Genomic DNA, 26,973 nt, shown 5'->3' with positions numbered 1-26,973 from the left:
TATATATTATGTGTTGGAATTGTGATTGCCAAATAACAAAACTATAAAATGTTCACTCATTACTATCACTAATTGATATATGACAGGTGTTGCTCTACAGGTGTCTAACTAATGAGAAAGTGTATTTATAGCCACTCACGTCAAGACTATCTATTCTGCCTTTCTGAAAAAGCTTCTGAATGCAGTGAAATGTATTAAGGACTTACAGATACATGCTGCACCACCTTGTTACACTGTTACACAGCTGAAATATCCATTGGATGGACCCCAGTATCACGGATTTCCTTGCTTCATCTTCGGCAAGTATCTGCAGCAGGTCTGCAATCCATTTATGGCACCCTCCAGCTGCGACTCAGCTCTGCATGCTCAGGTTGACGCCGCATCAATTACCTGGAGAGGGAAATACTGCTGCCACGAGGCAGACAACCACAGCGGGCAGCCAGCGAGCAGGAGCTGAGACCCTGCCATGCTGCCGGCACGGAACAGCTGATAGATTCATATCATAGATACGGTTGTTGTTATACTTTCTAAACATTGCATCATTTGCCCTATATTGGAGCCTCTACCCATGGGTTTCCTCACCGCCATGTACATACCAGCGGTTGCCATGTAACAGTGATTTGACATTATATTTTGGACATCACTCATCATCATATTTCCTGGAGTGAGACATTTTCTGATTTGAGCAGAAATTGTTACTTCTCTATCATCTCTCTCCATCTGCACCATATGCTGTTATATAATACCCATGCTATAGATTACAGCTTTCATAGAGTGTTTATCATTTGGATCCATTTTATATCATTGCACTTTTGCTCACTTATACTGCTTTATTTTTGCATACATTTTTAATAAATGTTTTAAACTTTATGCATTATTTTATGGTGAATATGTGTGTATAGCGCCGTTCCACCTATATACATTTTTTTTGTGGTCACCGGCACTCTTTGTGCCATTTGGGAGTGGTGGCAATACTCCCAGGTGGCAGGCAGCTGTCCACATATTTGATTATATGTATATTGTATTGAGGTATACTCCTTTTTGGCGCTTGGTACTTTTTTCCATCGGAATTGTAAAGCTGCCTGCATGCAGCTTTGCATTTGTGATCCTTGCTGAATCAGCCCCTTAGTGCAGTGGCAGAAAAACAAAACTCATCAATCAACGCAGCCTGAACAAATATGCAACATACTGTATATGGGATGATGCTTTTGACCAGTATCCTGAAGACTAAGGGCTCGATTCTGACCCAGTTGCTAGATGCGTTCGCTCGTTCCCAGAGCAAGCAAATTCGGCTAAGTGACAGCATGGCAGGCAAACATATGACAAGGCATAAGCACGCCCACTATATCTGGCCGTGCGATCGCTTTGTGTATGCAGACTCCCACCAGCCTGTCTTAAGACGCATCTTCCTGGAGCACACGTCATCTCCAGGAAGTGTATGCAACCATCAGTACACCGGGTTCCATCGGAAGCGAACGCAGCACTTGAGGTAGACTATACCCTACCTCAGGCACTGCGATCACTTCAGTGTGAAATACAACCAGGTAATGTGTACTATGACCCTGCCTGTTAATTATGCACGCCTCTCAAATGGCGTTATTTTGGTCAGGCACGCCTGCATTCACATCTACACTCCCCCGTTTCTAGTGGCCAGTCCCTGTTACCACCCACAAACAGCTTCTCCTGTCACTCTGGTGAGCTGTCTATGCTGGGCGAGTGTATGCTTCCCTATCTTTCGCTGCAGTTAGCGCACACGTGCACTGCGCTGCATATGCATGCGCACAATGCGAACCATCGGCAGCTACGAGCTAATGCTTCCTAGCGTCTGGGTCTGAATTGGGCCCTAACTCCTTCTAAAAACTGTGGACAATTTGGATTAAATTCAAATATTTTGTACCTTTACATTTTTAGCACAATGTCTGTCCAATTATTACGAGAGATGTGCGCTGACCCCCATGTTTTGGTTTTGAATATGGATTCATCTTCGTGTTTTGGTTTTGGATCTGTTTTTTCTTTTTTAAAGATTTTTTTTTTTAAACAGCTAATATTACATAGTTTTTGCAATCCAAAACCCGAAATTCAGGTTTAAAATCAGAATTCCAAACTGCTGAAAGATCAGAACCGTGACTCAGATTTATATGGATCTCCTCAGGAAATTAGAACCACAACTCAAATCTGTCTGGATTAAAAAAATTCAGCTGGATTCAGATTTCTGGAGCACCGCTCCGCTCACTTCTCTAATTATTGCTAAAGGGAATTTCCCACCCCCTATCTTATTCTCTCTTGCCTACCCCCACCTTAGGCACCATAATGTGATTTTAGATGATTTTATATTTCCTTCATATTTACATTTGTTCATAGAGTGCATTTTATTTTTGTAATTTTATTTTTTAAATATATTTATTCACTATATAGGATGCTTGCTTATATCCTGACTATTTTCATTTCATGCCAAAAATTAAGAAAACACTTCACATTCATGACTGCATTCAAATGAGAAATCCCAAAACATTAGTTTATAAAAATATGCCTGCAGCACATCCTATTTTCTCTTTGTCTTTTCCCAATCTATGACTCCTGTCCCATCCATAGTATCTGATTCTCTTCCTTGCGCTGACACTTTCCCCACAATCTTACTTTCTCTCCCTTCCCCTCTTTCTCTCTTCTCCTCTCCTCTGCCTTGCTCTTTTTCCACCCCGTGCACTCATGCAAATAGGTGGCTACATCTCTGTTTCTTGCTCTTCTCCCCCAATTGTCTCTTATACAGTTCCTCCTCTTCTGTTGGACGGGTTTTCAACCAGTTGTTGCACCAGCCAAACAAGCAGACAGTGGCCGATGTGTGTGCTGTGCACTTCCCCACAATGGTGCACTTGTGCACATTGGACCTGTAATGCATGTGCGCATATGTGGACTGGCGGTACACTACACAATTCTACATTCAGTCATTTTCCTTTAATATTATGGCGGGTGTGCGGGGGCAGAGAGTGTGAAAACTTTTATTTTTAATTAAGGCATGGCAGCAGGCTTGCCATGCATGTTAGAGTAGGCACGCACATGTGCACCAATATGATGAAATTATTATCAGCACTTGATTATATTATATAGATAAATCTGTTATGACTTATGACAACTAAAAAGAATTGAAGCATTACATTTATTTTTTTTCTGTTTCATTAAGTAGCATCACTGTGTAGCATACATTAAATAAGAAAAATCAAGATAAATAAGAGAAGATAAAATTGCTTTATCACATTTTTTACTGCTTATTTCATTGCTTGGTTTTTCTCTACGGTGCTTCAAACCTTCGTATCAAGTTTCCTCAACAACAGGTACATATTATAATACTTTACAAAGATCATTTTATTCTGTGATATTATTTATGTCTCAGACAGACAGTGCCATTTCAACCTATATTATTATGAAATCCCTATTGTGTTTGGTAGAAAACTGAAGGAACCAAGTTTAATGTGAGTCATAAACAATTCTCGTTTTCAATCACTGTTCAATTATTTATTAGAAAATGGCTTTGCCATGGTGATCCACAACTCAGTTTGATTTATTTGTTTTGTATATTTGCTTTTTCTAGACAATCTTTTTTATAAGTAGCACTAATACAGTTTATAACGTTTCCAGTGAAGTAAGTCAAAAATCACAATTTTGTCTCCCCCAATTTTCCAAAACTGTTTGTTTACGCTGATGACGTGGTAAATATGTCCTGGTTTAAAGGAGACACTTATTTTGAGTGATCTTCACAATTGGCCAAACTTTCTAATGAGCTCAAAGTCCAAGTAAAATAATGATACCTCTCAAACCTCTAGAAGAGGAATAAAGATGGAGGGAGGGGTGCAAAATCTCACATACACGCTCACACACACACACATTTTATACAACTGCCCCAGGTGCCAGATCTGGAGGCACACCAGCAGGGAGGGAGATGTGGCCAATTCAATCACCAAAGGCACAACTGCCCTGAAGTTACTGATGCCCATAAAAAATTCAGTCAGGGCCTGGATGATGGATAGTGATACAGAGAATGGAGTTTGCTATTAATCAATATATTGGTCCATCACAGGTGCATATAAGTGAAGAGTTATCTTAGACAAGAAAAAATAAGACAAATTCTCCCAGCACTCTCCAATGGGCCAGAAAATGAGACTTGCATCATAAATAATAATAATAATAATAATAATAATAATAATAATAATAATAATAATAATAATAATAATCAAATGCAGAGAACTCAGTTACACAGATTTGCAAATATAAGCTACCAGCCACATCAAGGTGTCTCTTCTCAGGTGGTCCTACACTGCATGATAATAGCACCACTTTGGGTCATACATTCATATGTTTCTAAATTGGGAGCCAACTTACCTGGAGGCACCACAAGATCCTCCAATAGGGCAATGGACTGGTGTCTTACCATATGTCTGCAAAAGTATGTAACTAAGTCCTCTGCAAACCATTATTATGTAGGATGCACATCTCTTTTGCTGCCCATTACAGAGTGCTGGGGTACTTTGCCTTGTTTTTTCTTGGCTGGATGAAGGATACCTGGCTGTCAGCCTTAGTTTTATTCCTCTCTTTTTCGCTCTTCCTGGTTGCTTATCTTGTAATCCATGAGACTTCATGATGTCAGGACTGCACAACTTCCTATACTGCTGAGAGTGAAGATAAACCATGTAGACTAGATGGGCCAACTGGTGCTAATCTGCCATCAAATTTTATGTTTCTAGTTTCTATGAAGATGAGCAGCCCAGTCAGACAGAAGTGAAGAAGAATTAGAAGACCAAAAGAAGAAGAAAAGATGGTGAACTAGACAGAAGAGTAAAGAAGGATATGTAAGACAGTAGTCGAAGGAGGGGGAAATTAGCAAAATCAGAAAGAACAATGGTACAATTTAAATACATTAAACAAATAAAATAATCAGGGAACTGTGGCCCTGATTCAGAGCCGGATGCTCTGACCAGAGCGCTCGCTCTGAATCAGGGCCCACCTCCATTAAAATGGAGCGTCCTCCTGGACGCTCGTATAGCTGTGGGTCACCACCCACAGCATATACGAGCGTCCAACAAGATGGTCGCGATGGTCTTGACCATCATGACCATCGGACTTGCGAGAGAAACCCTGTGGTCGGGTTTCTCAACTGCAAGGCCAGGAGTGATTTTGGCTCTATCAGAGCCAAAATCACTCCCACTGACATCACTAGTGATGTCAGTGGGGCCGACTTCAGACGGTAGGCGTTCCCATAGGAACGCCTCCGTCTGGCAGGCACGCCCCCGGAATGGGGGCGTGCTGTCAAGACCCAGAGCGATGGAAAGCCCTTCGCTCGCCGGGTCTCACGCATGCGCACAACGGAGCTCCCTCCATCGTACGCATGCGCAGTGGGGAACATCGACCCACTTGCGAGCGGACTGTCACTCGCGAGTGGGTCTGAATGACCCCCTGTGTGTGTATGTGTGTTTGTGTGGTGGGGGAGTACAGTATACAGACAATGCCACAAAATAATTGACAAAAAAACCTGCTATAGGAAAATTATATATTATGGGGGGTATTCAGGGAAAAATAGCTCATATTCAAAATCTATAATATCAATATCATGCACTGTAATGCAGTTCTATTTAATTATCTATAGTATCATGTGCTGTACTTTTATATTATGTACTGCTCTATAATATCATGTACTGTAATCTACATAATAGTCATAGATATTCACTTGTATCCAACATGTAGCTATGGAGATGGGACAAGTTAGGTAGCAGAGTGATCACTATGGATCTCTCAGAATCTCGCAACATAGGGAAGTGGGATAATATACAGTTATGTGTATTTCTATGGGGATCCGGCACTATAATGCAAACTGGCTCAAATATTTATTTGTTTTGCCCTTTTTTCTCTTTCTCAACCATATTTATTCTTCCTAATAAATATATCTTCTCACTCTCTCCTCCTCATTTTTCCCATTCTCTTTCTCTCTGCCTCATTTCTCCCCCTCTCTCTTTCTCCTTCACCCCTTATTTCTCTCTCCTCCTCATTTCCTCTTTATCTCTCTTCCTCTGTCTCACTCACTGTCTCTCTCCCCCTCAGTCCCCCTTTTATCTCTCTTTATCTGTCTCACTCCCATTCACTCTCCTCCTCAGTCTCCATCATATCTATATCTCTATTCCTCATCCTCCCTTGTCTTTCTCTGCCTCACCCTCTCCCTCTCTCTCTCTCCATCCCTTCCTCATTCCTCCTATTTGATCTCCCTCTCTCTCTCTCCATCCCTTCCTAATTCCTCCAATTTGATCTCTCTCTCTCTCTCTCTCTCTCTCTCTCTCTCTCTCTCTCTCTCTTTCCTCCCATTTGATTTTAAGGCATACTTACTGTTAACAATATTTACTTTTTCTGTATTATCTGTAGTATTAATTCTAAATGAACCCTTTAGCTGTCTGATGTGCCTATCAAGCTGAATGCTCCTAGTGATACTTACATTTAGCAGATGGCTGTATGACAAGGCCAGACTGTCATAAACGACAATGTACACATACGTATATTATGGTTGGCATCATGTAACCTCATACAGTGGAGTGTCACAGTTTGTGACATAGTAGGTGCAGTAATGAGGTTAAAGCTAGCCGCATTCATACATGCTGCATTTTTTTTTGTACATAAATTCTTTGCCACCATTTAAACTCCCCTTTTCAAGTTACCCCTTCACTACTACATCATTGGCCAGAAGTTCAAGTGGGGCATGAGTGGGTGAGAACACTGAAAATGCATTTGCCTGCTTCCACCATCACATAATTTTTGTCCCAATAGCAGAATTTAGCATACATACATATGGCAAGTGCATAGACCAAGTCATAGCCAGTTCCTGTGATGGATGTTTTCTGTTGTGGACTAATATTATTCTTGGATTCTATCTGTACTTTATGGTGGTCACTGAGATGCTCTCTGTATTTCCGTGAAGTCACATTGATGACCTCTGTATTGTATAGTGGTCAATAGGAGCTATCTGTATTGTATGGTGGTCACCAGGATGATCGCTGCATTGTAAGGAGATCTATGGGATGCTTTCTGTACTGTGTGGCTGTCACTAGGATACAGTCTGTATTTAATATTAGAATACTATCTGTATTGTATTGTGGTCACTAGGTCGCTCTAAGGTTTAGTTACAGGTAGGCAAAGGCAATGTAATTATTTTTTAAAATTCTACTAAGGAGAATATAATTTAACCTCACCTATATTTGCGCTGAACCTGCCTACATAAGGCATAGTTGTTTTGGCTCTGCCCACATAAGGCCTCTTTTATATTTTTTCCAGGGCCTCTTTAAGTTCCCAATCTGCTCTTAGGGAGGACTGTACATCAATTTTTACCTTCCACATCAAATTCATCTGCACTGAGATATTAAAGTAATACAATTTGCATGTATTCTATTTTATTTTGAGACCACAGATCCACAAGCCATGCAATGATGTCGTTTGAACATAGCAGCATTTATTCAGTAAAAGGGCTTTTGAGAGACATTCCAAAAGTAAAATATGTGGTGCATAAATAATCTTATCTAGCTCTATTCTCACCCAAATGTTTTTATGAACGAATCTCAGACATTCTATTTCCCACAGAATTGTTAAGTGTTTTTAAACTAGCAAAGAACATTTATTCATTTTATTTGCGTAACTGTGTTGGCCTCTATTATCAACAGCAACCAAGGAAACAGGACCGAAGTAACAGTCATCTCTTCATTGGATGAATGCTTTTCATTGCATTGTCGGCTTTCTCACTGAAATCGCATACAGTATAAGGTAGAAGACAGCACAAAAACATCACAGTTCATCACAACACACATTACACTAAAATTACCTGGATTAGATGTAAGAGGTTGAAATTCTGATTATAAATTTTTTATAATACGTCTATGGTATTATAAAATATGCAATTTTTCTCACTGAAATTGCATACAATAAAAGATAGAAGACAACAAAAAAACACATCACAGTTCATCACAACACAAATTACACTAAACTTACCTGGATTAGATGTAAGAGGTTGAAATTATGTTTATAATTATTTTATAATACCTATGGTGTATGTGTATAACTACTGTAGCTCTGAAAGATATCTATATTCTTGACACATTAGGCTGAATGTTTTTATGTGCTGAAGATAGCTATGTAGAATTGGAATTAATTGGGCACATGTTGCTCAAAAAAATCATGCATGGAAAATAAATGCATTCACAGTATTGCGCCTTGTGCCATCCCAGGAATGCGGCCGCTTCTGCATGTACTCCTGGTTTGTCATTAGTAGGGTTGTGCGCCTATCCCTGTGTTTTGGTTTTGTTTTTGGATCTGTATCTCCTTCAAGGTTTAGGATCTGGATTTGGTTTTGCAAAACCACCCTCAAGTGTTTTGGTTTTGGATCTGGATAATTGAAAAAAAATATAGCTAAAAAGTATAAAAAACTGCTAAAATCATGTAATTTCTGCAATCCAAAACCCAAAATTAGGATTTAAAATCTGAATTCCGAACCACAATAAGATCAAAACCGCGACCCGGATATACCCGGATCTCCTCAGGAGATCAGAACTGTGACTCAGGTGTACCCGGATTCACAGAATTCATGTGGATTCGGATTTCTGGGGAACCGAACCGCACATCTCTAGCCATTAGTCATCACCATCACTGTGCATTTACACTGTCCTATACTAGGTGTAAAAGGGTACACCTCCAAACAGGCATTCAGATTTTTCCTGCCAAAAATCAGGTCTCAGAAAAAGGCAAAACTTAATCTTTCATGGAAAAACATCATCTTTCATGGACTTTTGTCCATGAAAGATGATTTTTGTCCAGGAAAGATGGCATTTTGCCTCTTTCTGAGACCCGATTTTTGGTGGGAAATATCCAAATTTGACGGGAAAATCCCAACTAATCCGAGCCTGTACATCTCTAATTTTCAGATAGATCTAGCTCTATATACTGTAGCTAAACCTAATTGAACTTTACATACTGAGTATTCCCCATTACAACCCAGTTCCACCTCATAGGCCATGAAATGCATACATTCTGCATCACCAGTACTTGTGTGCACCCATTCCGGAGCATGCATAGTTCACGCTAGATGCACTTCCCACTTCTCTAGCCCCTAATTGTATAATTAGAAAACACAGTGAGTGTTGTAGTATGGTATATTGTAGTACAGGAATGATTAAAATGTAGGATTGAGAATCAGAAGTTTCCAGATAATATTTTATTTTCTCTATTTTAGGGCACAGGGGGCATGATTCAGAAATTCTGAGGATGAACGTACTTTGGAGGGTCGGCGACTGTTTTCCGGAAGGGACGAGGCCAGGATCTGTATCAGCAGAAGTAGATTCCTGGCCTCTTTCGTGACCAGGCATCGGCCAGGCTGCGGGAGGCTTCAGCTCCCACAGTCTAAACAAAAGAGCAACTATCACGACCATTGGTCGCGATGGTCGCGATGATGATCGCAGCCTGCAACGTCGGTCACAGTGTTGGGATCGCAAATGCAGCAAGGAGATGTCTGACACCGCTTGTGTGCGGCTGTGTAAATCCGTCCATCTCTGAAGCAGGCCCAGTGTTTTATGTATTAATTTGCATTTAGAATCTGCCATATGCACAGCGCTAGACTTAGGTAGAGACAAGTTGGCAGGCCTTCCAGGGCTGGAAAAAAAGGCTCCTGCTCTTGGTCATGGAGTAGGGATGCCACACACACTGGCCAATGGTGGCATTAATGTCATATTCTGCTTAAGGGGGAGCTAGGTGCATCTGATATGGTGCCATCACATTTCACTGGTGCAAATCAGCGGCATCCATATACTGTCCCAAAGTGAGAGGAGCTCCTACTCACAGTTTGACCAAAGTTCTCAGACCAGAGATGCTGACATTCTGGCTGCCCATTCCGGGAGGGGGAAGCCAGATCGGCAAAATTGGGGGGTGTGACCGATGGTTGTGGACGGAGCGGGAGGCGTGGTCACATGATTTCATAATTTTTGCAGCGGGCGGGGACAAAATTACGCGATTCAGCGTGAATCGCATCACATCCCCCCCCGCTGCCGGGTATTCTCATGTCATTGCGGGGGTGGCAGGAGGGCTCAGCAGCTGCTGGGTGGCTTGCTTGACTTCCCGGGAGGCTGGGAGTGGCACACGATTTTTGGGAGTATCCAAACCAATTCGGGAGGGTAGACAAGTATGTCTCAGACATCTTGGCATGTCACTGTCCAACATTTCTCCACACATACACTTCTTCGCCATTCTCCTCCATACAAAATAGTTTGACAGTGCTCCACATAGTGAATGCTTGAAGAGGCGCTCAGTGATCGTGTCTGTTTGTGACATTCTCTCTAAGCAGATGTCATTATTTACAGTCTGTTGTGGTTTCTAGAACATTATGACTATCAGGTTTCAGGAAAAAAGATCTATGCTTGTAAGGCTAAGAGCGCACTAAGGATTCAATGTCATTTGAATTGATTTCAGAGAAGTGACATGTGTAGTCTGGTAGACTTATACCATTATCTCAGTGTGATGCTATTGACGATGCACTGACCTTGTATATTAAAAACATATTTGGTTGACAATCGAAAAAAAAAAAGAGTAGGTGCCAAGGCTATCATCATTTAAATTGCCGGCACAACAATCAACAATGCTTTTTCTTGATTCACTAGGTGAGAAAATCTTTCTTCCCATAATAAGCTAGCGCAGTGACTGTCTACCCTCCCACCTGTCATCCATTCAGTGACTGACTGAGCTCTTTCCACAGATAAAACGTCTGTTTCTTCCTGTTTTGTCCTTCTTCAAGGAGAGTTTCTTTACTTTCAAACAGTACATTTTCTGGAGTACGCAATCATTGTGTGGTGCAGGCTGGCATTAAAATTTAAGTTTAACACACAGGAAAGTAGGTCAGGTTATTTTACAGTAAGAAGACAAATGTATCTGGAATCCTGTATAGCAGCTCGCTTCCTCTTAGTACATTAGTGTGACGTTTGTGCAGGAGGCCAGTGCCGAGGGTCACATTACAGGTAACCAGATATTTCTATACTGAATTATACTGCAGAGTATTCCACCTCTTGTGCCTGGTTTATTAATTTTCCTAATAGGTGACCAGATATTTCTACAATGAATTATACTGCAGAGTATATAACCTCTTGTGCATGGTTTATTAATGATCCTAATAGGTAACCAGATATTTCTATACTGAATTATGCAGAGTATTCCACCTATTGTGCCTGATTTATTAATGATCTAAATAGGTAACCAGAGATTTCTGTATTGAATTATACTGCACAGTATTCCACCTATTGTGCCTGGTTTGTTAATTATCTTAATAGGTTACCAGATATTTCTATACTGAATTCTGCAGAGTATTCCACCTCTTGTGCCTGGTTTATTAATGATCATATTATTTATATAACCAGATATTTATATGCTGAAGCCATGTGCTATTTTTGATTTGCAACAGTAATTAATGTGTTATAAGGATTATCTCCAGTCTAGTGACTGAGTAAAGGCATGATTTATTTCTAGTCCTAGATATTTGGTATGTGTTGGCTGTTTACTTAAGCCATTTTATTGCTAGCTTTCTTTTGGATGGCCAATGGGGAGTTTTCATTAATTAGCATCCACACTTGCCTGTATCTCTGTATAAATATCATTATCTAGGCTGTAAGGTGCATTTTTTTTAAAGTGTAGTTTTTATTAAGTGCTTAACTGTAGCGTTATACCTGCATTAAACTAAATATAAACAGAAGAATACTCATCTTTCAACAATCCACTCAATATAAAGACAAACTTGCATCAAAACTTGTGAGTTCAAAAACTCATCATGACAAACCTCTGCTGTCTACATATCCAGGACTGTTACTTCTGGACTCCCTGTGTGCTCACGACAAGACCACAACACTTATATTGCTATTAATAATGCCGGCCTACTGATTTTCTCATACATCTCAATGCATGCTGTATTTGTGCCTATGTTCATTTGCCTCTTTCCACTTGGAAATACTGTCTTTTATCTTAGCTCTCTTGCCTAGCCTCACGTCCTTTATCTGCTTACAGTCCGCTTTATTATTCAAATTCTGCACACGTTATATCCCTACTTTTATTCCCCTCAATAACAAACTTGTGTTAATGTGTATACATATTTACCAACACTGTTCCTTCACTTGCATTTCTACAAATCTCTTGCACTTTCTCTTGCATTCATATTTCATTTATATTTCCAATTTTCGTCCCGCTAGTTTTCTTATCAACACCATGACAAGGTTTTCTTCAACTCCCTCCTTCACTCAGTCTCTACCTATTCCTCTGTTCTTCCACCTTTATCCTTTACCATTGTCTCTTCCACCTCCCCTTCTCCCCCCTCCTCTGTCTGCCTACTTTCCCCTCCTCTCTCATTACTCCACTTTCATCCTGTTCTACCTACTGATGTTTGCCGACCCCCTAGTTTGGTTTTGGTTTTGGATCTGTATCGCCTCTGGTTTTGGATCTGGATTGGTTTTGTCAAAAATGCCCTTCCGTGTTTTGTGTTTTGATTTTGGTTTTGGATCTGGATTTCTTCTAAAAAAAATCATAAAGACAGCTAAAATCACATAATTTGGGCCTATTTTTGTTCCTACAGTATTATTGACCTCAATCACATTTATTTCCACTTATCTACAGTCAATTTTGACCACCACACAGCTCAAAATGATGTTTTCATCCAGTTTAGGCCCAGAATTTGCACCAAGCTAACTGGCTGACTAAGCTAAGCGGCAGCAGTGGGCGGTACAAACATGTGGCAGTTCAACTTCCAACATGGCACATCAGGAAACAATTTTTTGTTATTAAAGAGGCCGTAGGAAGTTGGAGTATGTATGTAGTTGAAGGCAGGGACAGGAAGGGTTGATTGGTAGTAAATTTAATTTAATTTTTTGATTCTGAAGTAAATTTATGAGGGAGAAGGGGAGGGAAGGCATTTACAAAAAAATATTTTACTCATTCACATCAGCCCTTGCCCCAGAAGAATCCTTGAGCACCATGAATGCTGCTGGGAGTGGATTTTGATTGCAGAAGGGGACCAGGAAGACTTCTAGTATTGCTTTCCAAAACAATTGACTGTTAAATAATCATTTGCAAAGATTCCACTTGAAAAACATTTCCCAACCTGTATAGGGACATTAAAAGAAACATAGTTAATGGCCTCCAAACTGCCGTTGTACCCACTGTCCACCAGAACAGATATGTGGACAAGCAGAACAAATGAAAGATTTCAGATTTAAGGTCTTACGTTGTGTCTTGAAAATCCTGCACCTGCTTCTGCTGCTAGGAGTGGATTTTAATCCCAGAAGGGGACCAGGAAAAGTGCATTCCAAAACAATTGACTGTTTATTTATTTGTTAACAGTTTCTTATATAGCGCAGCAAATTCTGTTGCACTTTACAATTTGAATCAACATAAAAATTTTACTAGATTGTAAAAGATATACATACATAAAAGACATATGTAAAACACATACATAAAGGTAATAGGGCCCTGCTCACAAGCTTAAATAATTATTTTCAAAGATTCCACTTGAAACTTTTTCCCAACCTGTACAGGGATATAAAAATAACATAGTCACTTAGTGGCCTTCAAACTGCCATTGTACCCACTGTCCACTTAACCAGTACAGATATGTGGACAAGTGTAACAGAGCAAATGCAAGATTTCATATTTAAGGTTTAAGTCTTACGTTGTGTCTCTCTTGAGAATCCTTGAGCACCATGCCTGCTACTGGGTGTGGATTTTCATCCCAAAAGGGATGAAGATGTTGTTTCTTCTTCCCAACAGACACATATCTGAAGAGTTTAAGTGGCACGTGATGCTGTGATGGCTTCTCCTTCAGTTTATCCAGCAATGCATCTGCTCAGAAAAAATAAACTTTCAAAGCACCCACTGTTGATGCAGCAGAGTCAACACAACCAAGTTTTGACATCTGGTCAGGTCAGAATTGCCTACAATTAATGATACCTCTACCGTGGCTCCATCTGATTTGGTCGCCATTCAAAGAATGGTTGAGGACTATTTAAAAAAATTTAATGATAGCATCAAAATAGGCATGTCAGACAGTCCATTTGACAACTGGCAGGAAAATAAGGTAATTTGGAGGCCCTTGCACAAGCTGGTTTTGCTTTATTTGAGCTGCCCACCCTCCAGTGTGTACTCAGAAAGAGTTTTCTAGCACATTCGGGAACCTTGTCAGTGATCGGCCTGAGACTACTTCCGCAAAATGTGGTAAAGATGATGTCCATCAAAATGAATTCTACGAGAAAGACCTTTACTGTCAATTACGTGCAAAAATTACAGAGGTACCTGTAATGGTGGATTCCAGCGGGGACAAATTAATATTGTGTGAAGAAGATGATGTATACATCACCCCAGATCCTACATCATCATCCCATCCTGTGTTGTGTATAAATTACAGCTGCGCTCCCTGTTAGATTGGGGATTCATTGTCCACTTTAGTGGATGTGAGCTCCTTAATTAGTCCATATCACCACACCCCCTACACATCTTCTAACCTGGGCTACAGGAGGAGCAGCTGCACTCTGGAATATGGTTGCATGGAGTTGCCCCTGTGACTCGCTGAAATTCAGGTAGTGGGGCCATGGGTAGGGAGTAGGGACACTATAATCAGAGAATGCAGTTTTAGCTGCTTTATTCCATTTTTTAACCCATATCCCCTATTTTCACCTTTTGAAAATATGTTTATGTGAATCTCAGCTGAGGCTTTTGTGATGTCATGTTTAATATATTATGCACGTTATTTAGCACATTGTTGTGGTCTTGTAGTCGGGGTGTAGACTAATCATTTATTAATTATTGAGGAAAGTAGTGAAAAGTAGCATTTTTTCATTGCTAACTTTGTGTTATTAAATTGTAAAGTTTCCACTTACAGTGTCACAATATTTTTTTATGAATAAGAAAAGAATAACACACTGCGCTACCACTTACAGTGTGACAATTGTTTTTACGCATACACTGCGTTTTCCACTAATAGTGTGACAATATTTTTTACAAATACACGGCATTTTCCATTAACAGTGTCAATATTTTTTATGAATACATCTCTGCAGCCCCTGCCCCTGGATGGACACAGCAGTCCCTGCCCTGGATGGACACAGCAACCCCTGGATGGACACAGCAGCCCCTGCCCTGGATGGACACAGCAAATCCCTGGATGGACACAGCAGCCCCTGCCCTGGATGGACACAGCAACCCCTGGATGGACACAGCAACCCCTGGATGGACACAGCATACCCTGGATAGGCACAGAAGCCCCTGCCCTTGATGGACACAGCAACATCTGGATGGGCAAAGCAGCCCCTTGATAAATGACACAGGCAGCACCCCTGCACAGATACATTGCTGAAAAGTGTGGCTAACGCGCACACACACAGAAAAAAAACACTTAATACATATTTTTTTTGCACTTTGGAGGGATAGCACCCCTGAACGAGGCAGTAGCCCCTTCATAAACTATACAGGCAGCACCCCTGCACATCTATGTTGCTGATAAGTGTGGCTGACGTGCACACACAAACTTTTTTTTTTCACACGGGGTGAAGAGCACCCCTGATGGTCATAGCACCCCCTAGATGACACAGCTACACCCATTTATGGACTGCAGTGACAAAGGAGCCACTGAAGTCCCCCTTTTCTGTCTGCAGCACAGCTCCTATAGACAACACAGTCCTTATGCAGAACAGCACAGCACAGCCCAGCCAGCCCCTATGGACAACAGCAGCCAGCCCCTATGGACAACAACAGCAGCCATCCCCTACGGCAACAGCAGCCAGCAGCTATGCACAGCAACAGCACAGCCACTATGGACAACAGCACAGCATAGCCCCTGCTTCATCTTCACTCTCCACAGCCAGAATAAAAATGGTGGCGAGCGGGGGAACCTTTATACAATCCAAAACCCTTGAGAATCTGACAGTAGGATTATGATGTTTTGCCTTGCTTAGAGATCAGAGTCAGGCAAGAAAACCTGATCCAGACTCAGATCTCGCCTCAGATCTGTAAGTTCAGGTGGGTTTGGTTCTCAGAGAACCGAACTCGCTCATCTCTAGTTCTACCCCCCTTTGTCCTACTACCCCACTGCTAATCCCTCCTCCTACACTTCTCTTCCTGTCAGTTGACCCCATTGCCATCTGCATCTCCTTCCCTGCCCACCTCCTACAGGTTCCCTTTCTAGCTCAGGTGCCCGCACCATCGCTAAACTCTATTCATATCAGTTCCCCAAATTAATATCACCTCCACACTACAGCAAGCCTGATAATCTTATTCATATATACCCCACAAACATTATCCCTCTATCCTGTGCCCTCTGGAATGCTATATCAGTCTGTAATGAACTGGTCCCCACCCATGACCTTTACATCTCCAACTCCCTACATCTCCTAGCCATTACTAAAACCTGGATTTCACCCTCTGACACCACTTCTTCTGCAGCTCTCTCCTCTGGGGGCCTCACCTTCTCCTACACCCTAGAGCCTGGGGGTCGCCATGGTGTGGTGTTGGGGTCTCATCAATTCTTTTGACCTCCAATATCATCTCTATGCTGTTGATACTCAAATCTACCTTTCCACCCCTTACCTCTCCCCCTCTCTCCTCACCCATATCTCCAACTGTTTCTATGCTACAGTATCTCTTCCTGGATGTCCCAACGCTTTCTTAAACTTAACATGTCTAAGACTGAGCTGATCATCTTTCCACCCTCTTCCATTAACTCACTTCCCACAATTAATTATCTATTGATGGCACATTTATCTTCTCTAGCCCCAAAGTGCGCTGTGTTGGTGTTATCCTAGACTAGGTCCTTTCCTTTAAACCACACATTCAGGACCTCTAGCAGGCCTGCCATTTCCATCTCAAAAAGGTTTACAGGATTAGACCCTTCCTCACCCTGGATGCTACTAAAACCCTTATCCACTCACTGGTCATCTCCAGATTGGACTACTGTAACCTTCTCCTAGCTGGCCTCCCAGTCTCCCACCTCTCACTACAATCGGTCCTCAATGCTGCTACTTGGCTCACTTTCCTCTCCAAATGTTCTACATCTTCTTCCCCTATCTTTCAAGCCCTACACTGGCTTCAGTTGCCCTTCAGATGCCAATTCAAGGTTCTTATACTAGCCTACACAGCTCTCACCAAATCCTCTACCACTTACATCTCTGACCTCATCTCCCTTCACACTCCTGCCCGTCCACTTCTCTCAACAAGTGCATGCCACCTCTCTTGCCAACTGATTACTTCCTCCCACTCCTGGCTCCAAGATTTTGCCAATGCTACTCCCTACCTTTGGCACTCTCTCCTGATCAGACTCTCCACCTCTCTTCAAATCTTCAAACAGATTCGCAAGACCCAATACTACATAAAGGCCTTCCAGCTCTCATCCTAACTCACTTCATGCTATTTCCTCCCTATCTACCTCATCTGTGTCATGCTTGTTTGTCTGCCCTCCCTTTTAGAATGTAAGCTTCTCCTTACACTTTCTTCTACTACTTACTCCCCACAAGGGCACATAACACGTGACTGCTAACTCCTTGCTGCTTATTGTGAGTATTTTAATCACTATCGCAGCAATGTATATAAACCATGTCCTTGTCCTGCACTGTAATGTACAGTAAGTTACTAATTTCTTGTTCACTTATTAGTTTATGTACTCTGTAAGGCGCTGCAGAACACTTGTGGTGCCATATACTGTAAATAAAGGATAATAATAATAATTATGTAATATTTCACAGGCTAGGCGTAAATCTCTCCGTCTGGGACACAACTTGCATGTACTGAATACATTGAATAGATGGAATTAGTTTTTTTCTCCTTTTTCTGTAATACATATTGTGCATTTGGTTTAATTAAGATACTAGCCTCATGGGGTTGTTAACAGTATTCTGGCGCTCAGGATCTCGGTGTTGAGAATCCTGATGCCGGCATCCTGACTGGGTTAAAATTAGGGATAAGCGGGTTCGGATATTTGAAATCTGAATCCCCCAATCCGAGCCAGGAACCGAGTCCGGCTCGGGTTTTTCCGCCAGACTCGGTTCCCGGAACAAGGCAAAATGTCATCATCCTGGTGTCGGGTTCTTGCAAGACCCGGACATTGCACAATATGCGCCACACCATCTTCACTCCAATCCTGGAGAGGGTAGTGAGAGGACGTGTCTCTCTAGTGTCTGTGGGAAAGTGGCGTGGCATGGCGACCTGCTCTGCTGTATCACTCCAGTGGTGCTATGCAGCTGTATCAGTCTGTGGGTGACCTGCTCTGCTGTATCAGTCAAGTCCAGTGGTGCTGTGCTGCTATATCAGATTGGGGGTGACCTGCTCTGCTGTATTAGTCTAGTCCAGTGGTGCTGTGCTGCTATATCAGATTGGGGGTGACCTGCTCTGCTGTATTAATCCAGTCCAGTGGTGCTGTGCTGCTATATCAGTCTGGAGGTGACTTGCTCAGCTGTATCAGTCCAGTCCAGTGGTGCTGTGCTGCTGTATCAGTCTGGGGGTGACCTGCTCTGTTATATCAGTTAAGTCCATTGGTGCTGTCCTGTGCTGTATATTCAGTCCAAATAATTTTTACAGGGGCCGCCCTGTGTGGTGTAGGGCTACGGTGCCCTGTGCTGTGTATTCACTGCAGTCTCCAAATAAAAAGGGGTGATTTAATTCATCCAAATAATTTTTACAGGGGCTTCCCTGTGTGGTGCAGGGGTACGCTGCCCTGAGTATATTCACTCCAAAAAAAAGAGGTTATTTAATTCATCCAAATAATTTTTACAGGGGCTTCCCTGTGTGGTGCAGGGGTACGCTGCCCTGTGTATATTCACTCCAAAAAAAAGAGGTTATTTAATTAATCCAAATAATTTTTACAGGGGCTTCCTTGGGTGGTGTAGGGGTACACTGCCCTGTGCCCTGTTTATTTTCACTCCAAATAAAAAGGAGTGATTTAATTCATCCAAATAATTTTTACAGGGGTTATTTAATTCATCCAAATAATGTAGGGGTACGCTGTCCTGTGCCCTGTGTGCCGCCCAATTGTGTCGCTTAGCATAGTCATCCAGCTACCTCAGTGCAACATTTTGGCCTAAAAACTTTATTGTGAGGTGCGAGGTGTTCAGAATAGACTGGAAATGAGTGGAAATGAATGATATTGAGGTTAATAATAGCGTAGAGACAAAAAAAAACAAATTCTGTGATTTTAGCTGTTTTTATGCTTTTTTCCAAAAAAATACAGATCCAAAATCAAAACCAAAACCCGGAAGGGTGGTTTTGGCAAAACCACTTCAGATCCAAAACACGAAGAAAGATCCAGATACAAAACCAAAACACAAAACACGAAAAGTGGCCGGTGCACACCCCTAGTTAAAATACAGACAACTGCCTGTAAGCACCCTAACCTTACCCCTAAACCTAACCCTCCTTCCCCACAGCCAAAACCTAACCATCCCCTCATGCAGCCTAAACCTAACCCTCCCCCCACAGCCTTACCCTAACCCCTCTGCAGCCTAACCCTAACTCTCCCACTTGTGCCTAACCCCTAACCTCAATACTTACCACCGAATGCTGGTGCTGGGATGATGACTGGTGTCGGGATTACGGCGCCGGCATTCTGAACACCAGAATCCCAGATGCCGTGATGCAAACTTCATCCCACCTCATGTGTTATAAGCCAAGAATGCTACTGTGCATTTATGAGCTCCACTACTGAAGACAGAACTGGTAGCTTAGATCAGTGGTTCTCAAACTTGGTCCTCAGGACCCCAAACAGCTCCTATCTTCCAGGTCACCTACACGGTGTACTGATGTTACCAACTGTCACAATCGTAAAAATCCACATGTGACCTGAAAAACATGATCTGGTCCTGAGGACTGAGTTTGAGAACCCCTGGTTTAGAATGTATTGGCAAATTAATGGCTTTGTATTAATTTGGCCATATTGATCATGCAAGGTTTGAGTAGTCTGTTATCTAATCACTGCAGTTTTGCAGTCTTTATTCATTGGCTGATGAAGGTTATTTTTGTAATTCTGTTTTGAGTTTTTTTGCAGAGATATAAAAATACAAACATAGTGCAATGTAGTCAATGGTGTGACAAAAATAATAAATAGACAACAATGCTGATCACTAAGCAGACTGTAAAACCAAAACAATACATGAGAGTGGTAGCATGTTACTGTTGCTCAATGGTATTTGAGATATGACATAAGGGAGTAACACCACTGAGAGAGCACACATAAAAAACATAATAACAATCAAGAAGAAAAAATGGGGGGATGGAGGAGAGGTGGGGGTGTTTCCTATCCAATTAATCTAGCTTATCAAGCAAGTGGTTAGTTTGCTTCACATACCACATAATAGTGCAATCAGAATGATTACATTGGAGAGAAAAAAAAGTAGGGGTGTGTGGAAGAAGTATCATTAGCCTTACCGGTTTCCGGATAGTGACAGCCCGGCTTGGGACTAATTATAGGCATCTAAATACTGATGCCCATCATTAGCCCCACGCCGAAATCCCAACGCCTGGCAAACCGAACATAGGTAAGCTGAGCATCGGGAGCTGTTAGCCGGGGGGGGTTAGGTTTAGGGACTCCTGGGGGGACTTAGGGTTAGGCTAGGGGAAGGGGGGGTTAGCGTCAGGCACCCCCTGGGGAGAGGTTAGTGTTAGACTCCCCCCTGGGAGGGTTAGGTTTAGGGTGTAGGGAGGGAGGTTAGGTTTTGGCACCCCTGGGGGCAGGTTAGGCTTAGGCACTAGGGGGGAGGTTAGGGTTAGGCACCACTAAGGGAGGGTAAGGGGGGGAGAGAGGTAGGGATAGAGTTAATATTTACCTTGTCGGGATCTGCATCTGCCGGCCTTCTGGGGTCGGTATTTCATCCGTCGGGCTTAAGTCCGGTGGTATAACATACCAATTCCGTCTATATAAATGACCATTTGTATTTTCAAAGACCTTCATTACATCAGTCTGTGTCATGGAGTCTAGAGACTCTATATAGATTAGAATGTAAGCTCTCATGAGCAGGGACCTCTTCCCTCATGTGCTTCTCTTTACACTTTCTTCTACTCTCTACTCCCCATTAGAGCACCATACATGGGACTGCCAACTCCCGGCAGCTTATTGTGAGTGCTTTAATCACTATTTCAGCAATGTATATAAGTCGTGTCCTTGCACTGCACTCTAATGTACTGTAAGTTACTTGTTTCTTGTTCACCTATTAGTTCTATGTACTATGTAAGGTGCTGAGGAACACTTGTGGTGCCATATAAATAAAGGATAATAATAATAATAATAATAATAATAATAATAATAATAATAATAATAATAATAATAAAAGATGAGCAGTTCAGTTTTGACTCTGTTATTTTCGCCAAATAAATGCAAGTTTGGATTAGTTCAGATTTATCCTATTGGCTATACAAAGCACGTGAGAGCCAGATAGCCAATATGATGTCATTTTTGAGATCTGAATATGCCTGAGTAAAACCAAACCACAGATCTCTAATATAGATAGTGATACCCCATTTATTATAAAATCTCTCTACTCGCTTTCCTACATCTGGGAAGGTAGCCAGCTCTCAAAATAGAGAATTTCGAACAGTGAATGTTTAACTTTGGATAATGTTGAGGATGTAGACGAGGTTCACTTTCTAAGAATGGCTTTCTTTGCCACTGTCAATATGACCATAAGGAGTGGGAAAACTGTATATCTGACCTGTGTCGGGAAGTGGGGAACTCAAATGTCAAAATGACAGAAGAGAATGGGGATCACATGAGCAGGAAGCTGAGATTCAAGAATTATGTTCCTAAATGCTAAAAAATTTTTCCAGTAACACAGATTTGAGTTAGAGATTTATGTAATGCCGATATTTATACAGATCGAGAAAATGTTTGCAAATGCGCATGAGTGAAAGCTGCATTGTGTACATGCTGCAATTGCATTGTGAATACGCTCATACAGATGAACCACTCACAAAACGAGTGACAGGCAGTCTGTGGTTAGGGCGTGGTAATAGGGGGGTTGGTTAGAAATATGCAGGTGTGTTCGTACCATTTAAAAGCGATTTCATGGGCATGCGTAAATTAGCCATTGTGATCATCTTCACAGCATAAGACACTCTCTACGTGTCAGAAGAACTGCAGGGTTTGCAGCTGGTCAGACTTGACTCACATGCTGCTGGACTGCCTGATGTTGCACATTATTGGACTGATATGAGAAGGCGTCCCTATGCTCGGTTATGCTTTTGAAGGGATTAGCATATTTTAGCAACTGAGAGAGTGCAGTTGAGATTGCATTAGCGTAAATCTCTGAATCAGGCCCTGATTTCAGTAGGGAGTTTGGTCGGTATGAGGCAACTCTGGATTCCTGATGGCTACGGTATTATGGAATTATAAATTGAGTCAAAGAAGGCCTAAGCTTATCCCATAAAATTTTTATAAAATTCCTTGCTGATTCCATCTATACCCAGAGCTTTTGTCAGTTTCAATGATGTAATAATCCTCCTGACCTTGTCCTCAATGATGGGGGCTATCAGAGAATCAACTTACGAGGGCATGATTTGGGGTAACACTAAGTACTACAGCAGCTCAGAGTAGAAGATAGACACAGCTGAGGGGGTTCATGGGTTTTGCTTCAACAGTGCTTGAAAGATACAGGGATCCTTCTTTGTACTACACTTACCATTCATGCTTATCTGTGTTGGGGATATAAACTTATGAATAGAGGGTCTCATTTAGACCCGCTCGCGAGCGCAGGACGCTCGCAAGCGGGTCGATGGTACCCAAATGCGCATGCGCACGACGGAGGGAGCTCCGTTGTACGCATGCGCGAGACCCGAATAACGACGGCAAAGCCATCGTTATGGGTCTCGCACCAAAGGGGTGTGCTGTCTTTGGTGAGTGACAGCACGCCCCCTTAGGTGGGCGTGCCGGGGGAGTGGCTGCCAGATGGAGGCATTCCCATGGGAATGCCTACAATCTGGGACCGGCCCCACTGACATCACTAGTGATGTCAGTGGGAGTGATTTTGGCTCTGATAGAGCCAAAATCACTCCAGGGCTTGCGGAAGCGAGACCCTACCAAAGGGTCGCGACCATCGCGACCATCATCATGGACGCTCGCATAAGCTGTAGGTGGTCACCCACAGCTATGCGAGCATCCAAGGGGCCGCTCCATTTTCAGGTAGGAGGGCCCTGATTCAGAGCGAGCGCTCTGGTCAGAGCATCTGGCTCTGAATCAGGCCAAGAGTTCAGTAAGTGAGTGTGAGTATGTGAAGGATACTGGGCCCTTCGACTTGCAGCCAGCCAGTGGTATCTCTCAAGGCGGGGATATTAGCCGGTTAACAGTGACCTTGGAGAATGTGGGAAAGCAATTTGCTGGATTTATTTTTGCACTCATAGAAATTATATTTTAGAGGAGGTGGCTCATTTAGTGGCTTCCTGTTCCAATAGATTATGAAATAATGTCTTGTATTAATGATACAATTGTTTATATTTCTGGGTAAGGGTACTCTGGAACAACAGGTGGGTGTTGGAGAGTGAGTCTCTAGACTGGTTGTACATATAAATGAGAATGAGACTTGTTATGACTACTGACATAATATATGGATTGACTCTTGGTTACCATTTTATCTGTCTGGCAGAATAGGATTGAATCAGATTGGTGTTCCGCATTGTTATGTATATAATCCTCCCACTGGTTGTGTAGAGAGGAGTGACATTTTCGAGAAGTTGGCAGATACATGAGAAACTTCCATTGCTTTTGAGGATCCATAACATTTTCAGTCGTAAGCCAGACCAGTGAATAGTCTAAAAGAACTATGGTTCAATATCTACAGTATGTGGGCAATCAGTGGAATCAGAGCCAACGAGACCAAAAGATAGTCCAGGTGAGACATGAGCTGCCAAAAGACACGTATATATGTACGTGATGTTGTATTTTAGCCCTCCAAAGGTCCTTAAGGTGCTGCTGATCACACAGATAAGATATATTCAACCAAGAAGAGGCAGAGCATCCATGGTCTCCTTACTTGCTTTTTTACATGTCTGCATAGGAGATGAGACTGGGCACATGAGAGTCAGATGCTGAGGCAGAGGTGTCATCCGATACAGAGACAGTAGAGTGAGCATCAGTCTTCTTCTATTCGCCCCTAGATTATGGAGGTTTTGAGGTAACATTACTCTACATGGTAAATTGATAGTCACAAAACAGTGGCAATGTTAAATAGCTGGTACAGGGTTAAGAAGTTCCAAGGTCTGTGAGGGATGGTTATGGATATCAGAATACACAAGATACAATACATAATATAGTAAACAAATGTGATAGAGAGTATATTTCCAAGGAGATCACCAGGCCCTCAATAGGTATCAGGAGGAGAGGTGCAAGTGGACAGTGTGACAGGGTTCTACATACTGTAGCTTGGTCAGGAGCAAAAATAGAAATGTCCAGAAACATAACTGAGATAGAAATTTATACACAACTGGTAACAGCAATAAGAGTAAGGAGGGTTTTGTTTTATGTGTTTTGTATTTTCTTCTCACCCAGATCCAAGGAGGCAGGATGGACACCTGCGATCATAGGCAATAATGGCTAGATGGTAAAAAGTAGCTGACTTTTATGCCACAGAGGTAAGGATTACAACAAAGACCAAGCAAACCAATGTTAGGAGATAGAGAGGTCTGACCACCCTGTCTGTTGGATATGTATAATGAGGCTTCCAAGGGCTGCAGCAGCTTACACCGTGATGACCACACTGTATGCTCCACAACCAAAGAGGGCCACAGAAGTCTGGGGATCAGTATCCAAGTGACCACAGAGTCAAGCCAGCATCAGGAGTCCAGGAATGCAGAAAGTGGTGTGGTTGTTGCATAGGAGATGCAAAATGGAGCTGGTGTGTCAGTCAGCAGGTTTATTCTGAGTAAATACCTGGATCCTTAGCAGATGAAGCACAGGAGGCATCTGGCAGCAGGTAGCAGCAAAAAACAGGGTAGTCAACGTAGGCCTCTGACACAGGAGTGCACCAGGCCTGTCGGTAAGAGCACCATAGAGGCTTTGCAGGGTGGGAGAGGCAGCAGTATCTCAAAGCTGCAGTCAAGGTTGGGAAAAACCCTCCAATTTACAGGGTTTGTGTGTGCCAGTGCTTGAGCTCAAACAATGCACGTCTTCTCCTGGTGGCAGTCAGGCCTGGCTGATCATGTTTTTTTAGTTAGTCTGCACAATGGAGAACATTCTGTCTACCAGTAGAAAAAGATGTTGGCAGTAGCTTGGATACACTCCTGCTAAGGAGAGCTTTTGATACAGGCAGCCTGTTATTGATATCTATTGCAAGGTCAGGAAGAGCATAACTGGTTGGTATTGGGTTCATTCTAGATCACGCAAGAACACCAAACCCTAGTTAAAATATATTTTGGTTTAATTTATAGAACTCTGGGCCTGATTCAGAGCTGCTCGCTCTGACAGATCGCTCGCTCTGAATCAGGGCCAGGCTTTTTTTTTTTGAGCGGCCTATTGGCCGTTCGCATAGCTGTGGGTGACCACCCACAGCTATTGCGAGCGGCCAGGATGATGGTTGGGATGGTCAAGACCATCACGACCATCGGGCTTGCGACGAGACCCTTGTGGTAGGGTCTCGCCCATCGCAAGCCCAAGAGAGCTTTTGGCTCTAACAGAGCCGGAAGCTCTCCACTGACATCACTTGTGATGTCAGTGGGGCTGTCCCCAGCGGCAGGTGTTCTCATGCAAACACCTCTGTTTGGGCAGCCACCCCACCGGCCTGCCCACCAAATTCGGCGAGCTGTCACTCAACATCGTCAGCTCGCCCCCTTTGGTGCGAGACCCGGAGCACGGAGTGCCCATCGCTAGCCAGGTATCGCGCATGCGCACGACGGAGCCGGCACCATCGTGCGCATGCACTGAGGGCCACCATTGACCCGGTTGCGAGCGCTCAGCGCTCGCGACCGGGTCTGAATCAGGTCCTCTGTCTTAATGGAGTAATCCAATGAATCGCCCTAAAAAAACACTCAAGAAAATAAAAAACATAGACACATTATTTGGGCAAAAATTAGCTGATTACAGATATTTTTTTTAAAGATGTACGTTTCCTTTGAACTCTGAGGGGTAAATTTACTAAAGTGAGAGTTTTTAGAAATGGGGATGCTGCCTATAGCAACCAATCGGATTCTAGATATTATCTTCTATAAAGGTGCTAGTTAAAAAAGAATCTGATTGGTTGCTATGGGCAACATCTCCATTTCTAAAAACTCCCATGAGCATATACACGCACTGCGTTCACATCCGCACCTACATAGGATTGCATGGTGCGATCACAGGTCCAGATTCAGAGGAAAACGCTTGCTCTGAATCAGGGTGGATTTAAAAAAAAAAAATCAGCCTCCAGGCCGCTCGCATAGCTGTGGGTGACCACACACAGCTTGTGTGGGCGGTCTAGCGATGGTCGTGATTATTGCAACCATCGAGCTTGTGACGAGACCCTTGTGGTAGGGTCTCATTCACCGCAAGCCCCAGTGAACTTCCAGCTCTAATAGAGCAGAAAGTTCACTACTGACATCACGCCCACAAATGGCAGGCGTTCCTTCGGGAATGCCTCTGTTTGTGCAGCCACCCCCTTGACCCACCTACAAAACGGGGTGAACTGTCGATCAACATTGACAGCCACCCCGTTTTGCTGTGAGCTCCGAGCGAGTGAAGTTCTCACTTGCTCCGGGGCTCACGCACGTGCAGTGCGCACGCCACGAGTGAGCAATGTCCGACCATCGACCCGCTTGCGAGCACTGTGCGCTCGCTAGTAGATCTGAATCAGGCCCACAGTGTGGACCATAGTGCACCGTAGCGTATGCTGCTGCAGTTAATCTCATGATGCCTATGCATGCGCACGTTTGTAGTGAGATCGGCATGGATGTAAGTTGACACATCTGTATAGCAAATGATCACAATCTATCTGTCAG

The sequence above is a fragment of the Taudactylus pleione genome, unplaced genomic scaffold (genome assembly GCF_031769625.1).
Source record: "Taudactylus pleione unplaced genomic scaffold, aTauple2 ptg000321l, whole genome shotgun sequence".
NCBI classification, from domain to species: domain Eukaryota; kingdom Metazoa; phylum Chordata; class Amphibia; order Anura; family Myobatrachidae; genus Taudactylus; species Taudactylus pleione.
This window is presented reverse-complemented; position numbering follows the sequence as displayed.